Source organism: Neoarius graeffei, chromosome 15, assembly GCF_027579695.1.
Source record: "Neoarius graeffei isolate fNeoGra1 chromosome 15, fNeoGra1.pri, whole genome shotgun sequence".
NCBI classification, from domain to species: Eukaryota; Metazoa; Chordata; class Actinopteri; order Siluriformes; family Ariidae; genus Neoarius; species Neoarius graeffei.
In genome coordinates, this window is record NC_083583.1 from 54,062,784 (window position 1) to 54,070,747 (window position 7,964).

A 7,964-nucleotide genomic window follows, 5' to 3' on the forward strand; every position below is an offset into this window, starting at 1 on the left:
CAGCGCCAGCAAACCGGCCTGGGCTTCCTCTCTGCACTGGCGCTCTGGGGCTCACTCACCTGGAGGGGAGGAAGAAACAGACACAGAAGGGAAACACGGGAGGGCACCGCGGGTGTGACGGGCCGGCTTGGGTGGGGCCAGCCCCCGCCTCCGCGGTGGGGGAACGGGGCGAGGACGAGACACAGGAGGAGAGAGGGGGAGAAAGAGAGGAAAGAAGAGGATGTCTGCTGTCCTGCCATTGGAACAGCCGCCAAATGATCCTCTGCCAACTCGATGGCCTGATCCAGTGACGCCGGGCGGTGGCACTGGACCCACTCCGCAGTTCCCTCTGGTAGGCGGGCGATGAACTGCTCCAGCACCACCTGATCAATGATTCCCTCGGCGTCGCGGTTGTCAGCCCTCAACCACCACCAGCAGGTGTCCCAGAGCTGCTGGCCAAACGCAAACGGCCGGCCGACTTCCTCCAGACGCAGAGCGCGGAAGCGCTGTCGCTGTTGTTCGGGGGTGCATCCCACCCGCTGGAGGACGGCCCGGTGAAGGTCCGCGTAGGCCAGCCGGTGGTCGGGAGGGAGCTGTAGCGTGGCCAGCTGCGTCTCGCTCGTTAGCAGGGAGAGGAGGCGCGCCGCGTGTTGTTCCATGGGCCAGCCCGAGGCCTCTGCTGCCTGCTCGAAGAGCGTGAGGAAGGCCTCGGGGTCGTCATGCGGGCCCATCTTAGTTAGGGTGAGGGAAGATGGGCTCGCGGGGGTGGAGATGGTGGACCCTGCCGACGCGAAGAGGTGCCGGAACGCCTATCGATCTTCCTGCTGCGCCAGCAACAGGGCCTCGAACCGGTGCTCTTGCTCCTTCCGGAGGGTGACTAGCGCCTGGTGCTGGCTCTGCTGGGCCGTGGCAAGGGCGTGGACCAGGTCTGCGAAGGGGGAGGACTCCATGGGGCTGTTCTTTTCCTGTGCTCGGTCCCGGGTTTCGGCACCACTGTAGCAGTTCGTAGTAGGGGGAGGAGCACAGAAAGACAGCAGGCCAGAATAAAGTTCAATAACTGGTTTATTTCTGCTCTTTTCAGAGGCAAACGACACTCTCTTGCAAATACTGCAAACGATTCATCATCAACCAAGAATACCCCATTATGCTAAGCTTATTTCATTGTTTAGTTGAACATTAATTTAACGTATCCTAGGGTTAATTTTGAGGGCATATAACAAAAGAATAAGGTTTTATCAAAAGCTAGACATTGTGAGGTGGCAATGGGGCTGACGTCACCTCCTCCACTGCACCTTGCACCAAAATTTCTCTGCTCGTGCTGAGATTCACTTCACTTGCGCGCGGTGAGTTGTTGTAAGTAACGCCCAGAAAAGCCGGAGTGGATTTTCAGTGGTCTGTGTATTCTCTTATCGATCAAGTGGAATGGATTCTTTCACGAAGCAATAGAAACAGCGCTGGGTGAACTAATATTTTATGTTAAGTGGGGGTGGGTGGGGGGTCCAAACGAAGAATTATGAAATGTGAAGGGGACACGTCCCCTTCACATTTAACGGTGGTGACGCCCATGGGCTGCAGAGACTAAATTGGGCCGGAGCTCAGCTCTGCCTCGGCAGTACAACCAGTAGGAGCTGAGCTCCCTCTGCTTCAGTGTTTATAATAATATAATACTTTTATTCATTTTCATCTATTCTAAAAACACCATCAATATGAGAGTTCATCAATAATGATTTAAACAACAAAAATATAAGCTAAAGTGAATTACACCCATCAATTAAAAAAAAAACAAATTTCATTGGAATTATCATTGAATGCGCATGCACTGAGAGAATGCGTGACATCACACAGCATCATCATTAGATTAGATAAAACTTTATTGATCCCTTTGGGTGGGTTCCCTCAGGGAAATTAAGATTCCAGCAGCATCATTACAGATAAACAGAGAAAAGAAATAGAAAAAACTTCTAGATAAATTAAAATAAATTAAGTATTTACATATTCAAGTATATAAAAAGAAGCTATGGGGAAGGAGGGGGGAGAAGAAAAAAAAAAGGTAAGGTGAGGGTCAGAGAGATATTGCACTTTATATTGCACATTGTCCAGTATTGCTTATTGTTAGGCTAGGCTACTGCTCCTTCCCGTCCTCTGTCCTCCTGTTACCCCTCCTCCCCCACAGAGAGGAGCTGTACAGTCTGATGGCATGAGGGACAAAGGGACAATCATAGGTTTAATGTTAACGTTAATGGACTTCAGCTCGATAAATTGGCGCCACTGTTTTCTATCAGTCTGTTATACTTTATATTTTACGAGGATTTATGTCGTACGAAGTGGTAACTATCTGCTAAACACGATGCCTTAGCAAAGTAGACAGAGGTAATTCATGGTTCTTTAGTTTTTGTCTTTAGTTGAGAAACTTTCTCAGGCAAAATATACTCATGCAGCAGATGACATACAGTGCCTTACAAAAGTATTCATACCCCTTGAACTTTTTCACATTTTTCCACCTTACAACCACAAACTTAAAAGTTTTTTATTGAGATTTTATGTGATAGACCAACACAGAGTAGCACATAATTGTGAAGTGAAACGAAAATGATAAATGGTCTTCAAAATTTTAAACAAATAAAAATCTGAAAAATTTGGTGTGCATTAGTATTCAGCCCCCTGTACTCTGATACCTCTAAATACAATCCAGTGCAATTAACTGCCTTCAGAAGTCATCTAATTAGTTAATAGAGTCCTACTGTGTGTAATTTACTCTCAGCATAAATACACTTGTTCTGTGAAGGCCTCAGTGGTTTGATAGAGAACACTGAAGAACAAACAGCATCATGAAGACCAAAGAACTCACCAGACAGGTCAGGGATAAAGTTCTGGAGAAGTTTAAAGCAGGGTTAGGTTATAAAAAATATCCCAAGCTCTGAACATCTCAAGAAGCACTGTTCAATCCGTCATTCAAAAATGGAAAAAGTATGGCACAGAGCAAGCAAGGAGAGCACTGGTCAGAGAAGCAGCCAAGAGGCCCATGATCAATCTGGAGGAGCTGCAGAAACCCACAGCTCAGGTGGGAGAATCTGTGCACAGGACAACTATAAGTCATACACTCCACAAATCTGGCCTTTTTGAAAGAGTGGCAAGAAGAAAGCCATTGTTGAAAGACAGGCATAAGAAGCCATGTAAGGGACACAGCAAACATGTGGAAGAAGGTGCTTTGGTCAGATGAGACCAAAGTTGAACTTTTTTGGCCTAAATGCAAAGCGCTATGTGTGGCGGAAGATTAACACTGCTCATCACCCTGCACACACCATCCCCACTGTGAAACATGGTGGTGGCAGCATCATGCTATGGGGATGCTTTTCTTCAGCAGGGACAGGGAAACTGGTCAGAGCTGATGGGAAGATGGATGGAGCTAAATACAGGGCAATCCTGGAAGAAAACCTGTTGGAGGCTGCAAAAGGCTTGAGACTGAGGAGGAGATTCACCTTCCAGCAAGACAATGACCCTAAACATACAGCCAGAGCTACAATGGAATGGTTTAGATCAAAGAATATTCATGTGTTAGCATGGCCCAGTCAAAGTCCAGACCCAAATCCCATTGAGCATCTGTGGCAAGACTTGAAAATTGCTGTTCACAGACACTCTCCATCCAATCTGGCTGAGCTTGAGCTATTTTGCAAAGAAGAATGGGCAAAAATTTCAGTGTCTAGATGTGCAAAGCTGGTAGAGACATACCACAAAAGACTTGCAGCTGTAATTGCAGCAAAAGGTGGCTCTACAAAGTATTGACGCAGGGGGGCTGAATACTAATGCACATCACATTTTTCAGATTTTTATTTGTTTAAAATTTTGAAGATCATTTATCATTTTCGTTTCACTTCACAATTATGTGCTACTCCGTGTTGGTCTATCACATAAAATCTCAATAAAAAACTTTTAAGTTCGTGGTTGTAAGGTGGAAAAACGTGAAAAAGTTCAAGGGGTATGAATACTTTTGCAAGGCACTGTAAGTAACGTTAGCTAAAAAGACAGACAGGATGCTAATCAAAAAATTCACGCCTCCATTTGCTGAAGTTCAGGGGCCGTATTCACAAAGAATCTTAAGGCTAAAAGTAGCTCCTAACAGGCGAATTTAGGAGAAACTCCTAAAAATAATGGGCGTGTCAGTTGTAACTTTAGGACTCCTAATTTTTAAAAATAAGAGTTATTCACAAAATATTTTAGGCCTAAAAGTAGCACTTAAGTCTGGGAGAGCTTAAAAGGAGCCCAGAGGACTCCTAACTCATCAGGCTACATTTACATTACGTCGAATCAGGCGGATCATCAGATTAACGTTCTTAAAACGATTCGCGTTTACACTAAAACCATTAGCCGTGCACACAGCAACGCCAATACGCAGATACGCTCGGCTCCGCAGGCATCCTGCGCTCCAAATCACTCCGCCCTGAACAGCGAGTGCCCTCTGGAGGGTGCGCACTCCAGCCCTGCGCAGCTCACACAGCGCGCGAGTGAAGTGCACAAGCCACAATTCGGGACTGAGCCGCTGTGTGTGTGATCCCAGCGCATATCACTTACTACTTGCAAGTGGAAGGATGGCAAGCCTAAAGACAATCATAACTACACAATGGGCAGTATTTGCATCAGTATTTGCAGTATTTTCATACTTTTATACTCTTTAATGAAAGGTGATACAAGGCGGAAGTCCGCGCCGTTTTTCAGCAGTCGCGTCACATGACCAACACCAGCGAATCAGGAAGGTGGATGTCACAGTGACGTTGTCCAATGAGACGCCAGCTAGAGCTCAGCACAGCATATCCGCGTATTTTGAATGTTTACACAGCACCGGAGCTGACACGATCTGGATTGAATACGTGGACGCTGGCGGATTCCCGTTTCCAGGCGTTTCCAGGTGGTTTAATGTAAACGGACAGTGCATCCGCGAAGAAAACGAGACAGATACGGTCTAGTGTAAACGTAGCCTCACTAAGACCTATTCACAAAAAGTCCTAAAATGGCTGCTGTCATTCCACTGTAGGTGCAATTGGTAATTAAGTGATCAATCTCATTAAATCAGTCTCATTAATTAATACCATTAATTTTGATGTTTAATAATAAATTACCAAACAGCTAAATTATGGTATATTCCAAATTATGATCATTTACCATATTACATAACTCATATGCACCTTGGAATTCTTTGAGATTGTGTGACTTCAAGGAATATGGAAGCAAATAAACACACAGTTTCAATAATAATGGAATTTATTATAACAAAGAAAAATGAATAATAACGGTTGAAATCTTCAGCAAACAGTGAGGTATGTATATATGTGTGTGTGTTTTTGTGTGTGTGTATTAAAAGGGAATTAAACATTAAACATGAAACATGTAGTGTGTGTGTGTAAAGGAAATTAAACATTAAACATGTAGTGTGTGTGTGTAAAGCCTTAAACATGAAACATGTAGTGTGTGTGTAAAGCCTTCTGGCCTACGATGAAGGAGTTAGCTTTGAATGCTGGCTAGGTCCTTCGTCGTAGGCCAAAAGGCTTTACACACACACTACATGTGTTTGTGTGTGAGAGGCCTGGTGAGAGGCTTTACACTGTCTTTGGTTGCTAAGACAAAAGAATTAGCTTTGTGTTGCTAGCTGAGGCAAAGGAAGGCTAGCTAGCATGTGTTTGTGTGTGAGAGGCCTGGTGACCACGTGTTTCTAAGTAACAAGGGAGTTAGCTTTGGTTGTTAAGACAAAAGAATTAGCTTTGGTTGCTAAGACAAAAGAATTAGCTTTGTGTGGGTAGCTGAGGCAAAGGAAGGCTAGCTAACATGTGTTTGTGTGTGAGAGGCCTGGTGACCACGTGTTTCTAAGTAACAAGGGAGTTAGCTTTGTTTGCTAAGACAAAAGAATTAGCTTTAGGCTAATTTCACTAGCTTATAACAGTACTGAATCCACTGAAATCATGATGAGGTCAAAATATGTGCAAATAATGAAATTAAAGTGTTAGAAAGAAAAAGGGGGCATGCAAAACCTATCTATTAAACAATTGAGAGATCAAAAATAGAACAAATGGTAGAAACACAAAATCAGTGTGCACACTTAAACAGTTCCTGAGTTTAAATTCACACTAAGTAAATAAACTAATTCCTAAGACTAGTCTTTTTGCCCAAAATGCCAAGTCTTACTTCAGTATCTCGCCCTTTTGTAGAAAGCAGAGAATTCTTGGAGAGGCTGAGTTTCAGAGGAGCCCATGGAGACTTCTGTAGGAAACAGAGAATTCTTGGTCCGACGCTTCGTAGCTCGTGGGAAGAAAATCTCTGATTAAGATAGTGTGCACAGCTTTTATTAGAAGGAGCCGGTCGCTTCTAACATTAATTAACTGCTTGGGCTGCAGTCCATATGTACGTATAAGGAACAAATGGAAACCGGTTGTAGCTCAAGTTGAGTTTAAAATCGTGCGATTCTAGGATCAACCGTGGCCAAAGGTGAAAGAAAAGCGCGAAACTCTGATTCTTGAGGAAAAGAAAAAACGTCTTTATCTGGTTTGCTCGGCGGAGCGAGCGATCCTCCTTGTGTCCAGACGGCTTGAAGTCCAAACGGAAAGAGAAGGAAGCAGAAACATGTTCCGTTACTTATGACTTCAAAGAGGATGTGACGTTGGTGATCCCGCCCCGGCATGACGCAGGTCAACGCGGAAGTTGGCTGATGGAAAATGTAGTTTCTTAAAGGGACTGTGTGTTACCTACACCACGATGCAATGTTTTAGAGACGTTAGATGATGGGGAATTATTAAAAAGATACCGATTGGATCGTGAAGGGATATAAGTTGTAGTGGAGTTGGTGAGGGACGCAATAACGTCCCCAACCAACCGAAACAACCCAATAACGCTGGAGTTGAAGTGTTTGTCAACACTCCGGTATTTGGCTACGGGGAAAATGCAGCTCTGCAACGCGGACAATTTAGGACTATCACAGCCATCAGTAAGCCATTCCATCAATCAAACCATCAACGCGCTCTGTAGACCCCATATAATCCATCAGTTTATCCGGTTCCCTTTAGATCATCGCCATCAACAAAGGATCAAAGGCAACTTTATGGAGATTGCAGGTATGCCTGGTGTGTTCGGTGCCATTGATGGGACGCATATAAGAATAATTGCACCCTCTCAGGATGAATACGCCTTTGTCAATCGCAAAAAATTTCATTCAATAAATACACAAATTGTCTTTGACTCACATTACACCATACTGGACATTGTTGTGAAATGGCCTGAATCAACACACGATTCAAGAATATTGATGGAGAGTGGTTTGAGGCAGCTTTTCTAGGGGCACCACGTACCAGCTGGATGCCATTTGCTGGGGGACAGTGGATATCCATGCAAAAGGTGGCTACTGACTCCTTACCTCAATCCACAGCCGGGACCACAGTTAAGTTATAACAGGTAAGGTTGTCATGACTGTACAGTATTAAGGCTATTTACAATTCATACAATTCCATATCATGACTTAAAGACTGCACACACATTTAACAATGTTTACTGTTTTCTTGGTGCATGTTAGAGCACACAAAAGGACACGCAGTGTTGTGGAGAGAGGAATAGGCCAAATGAAACGCAGATTTCATGTACTACACCAGGGGTCCCCAAACTTTTTCCTGTGAGGGCCAAATAACTTTTCCCTTCTCTGACGGCGGGCCAGGGCGAGTTTGTAACAAAAAGTGAGACGATCGCAGAGGTGTCTAAACGTAAACATTTATTGTTTTCCAGAAAGCCACACATAACCAAAAATTAACCCTTTCTGGGATCTTGACAGGAAAAAAAATCAGAAAATAAATAATAACATTATTGATGAAATAAATAACACTATTTATGAAATAAATAATAACCAAATAACCCTTTTCAAGTTTTTCACAGAAAAAAAGACCATGGAACATTAACTTTCTTGTAGACACAACTGTTTGCAGCTCTCTCTCATCATCTTCACTCTGAAAACC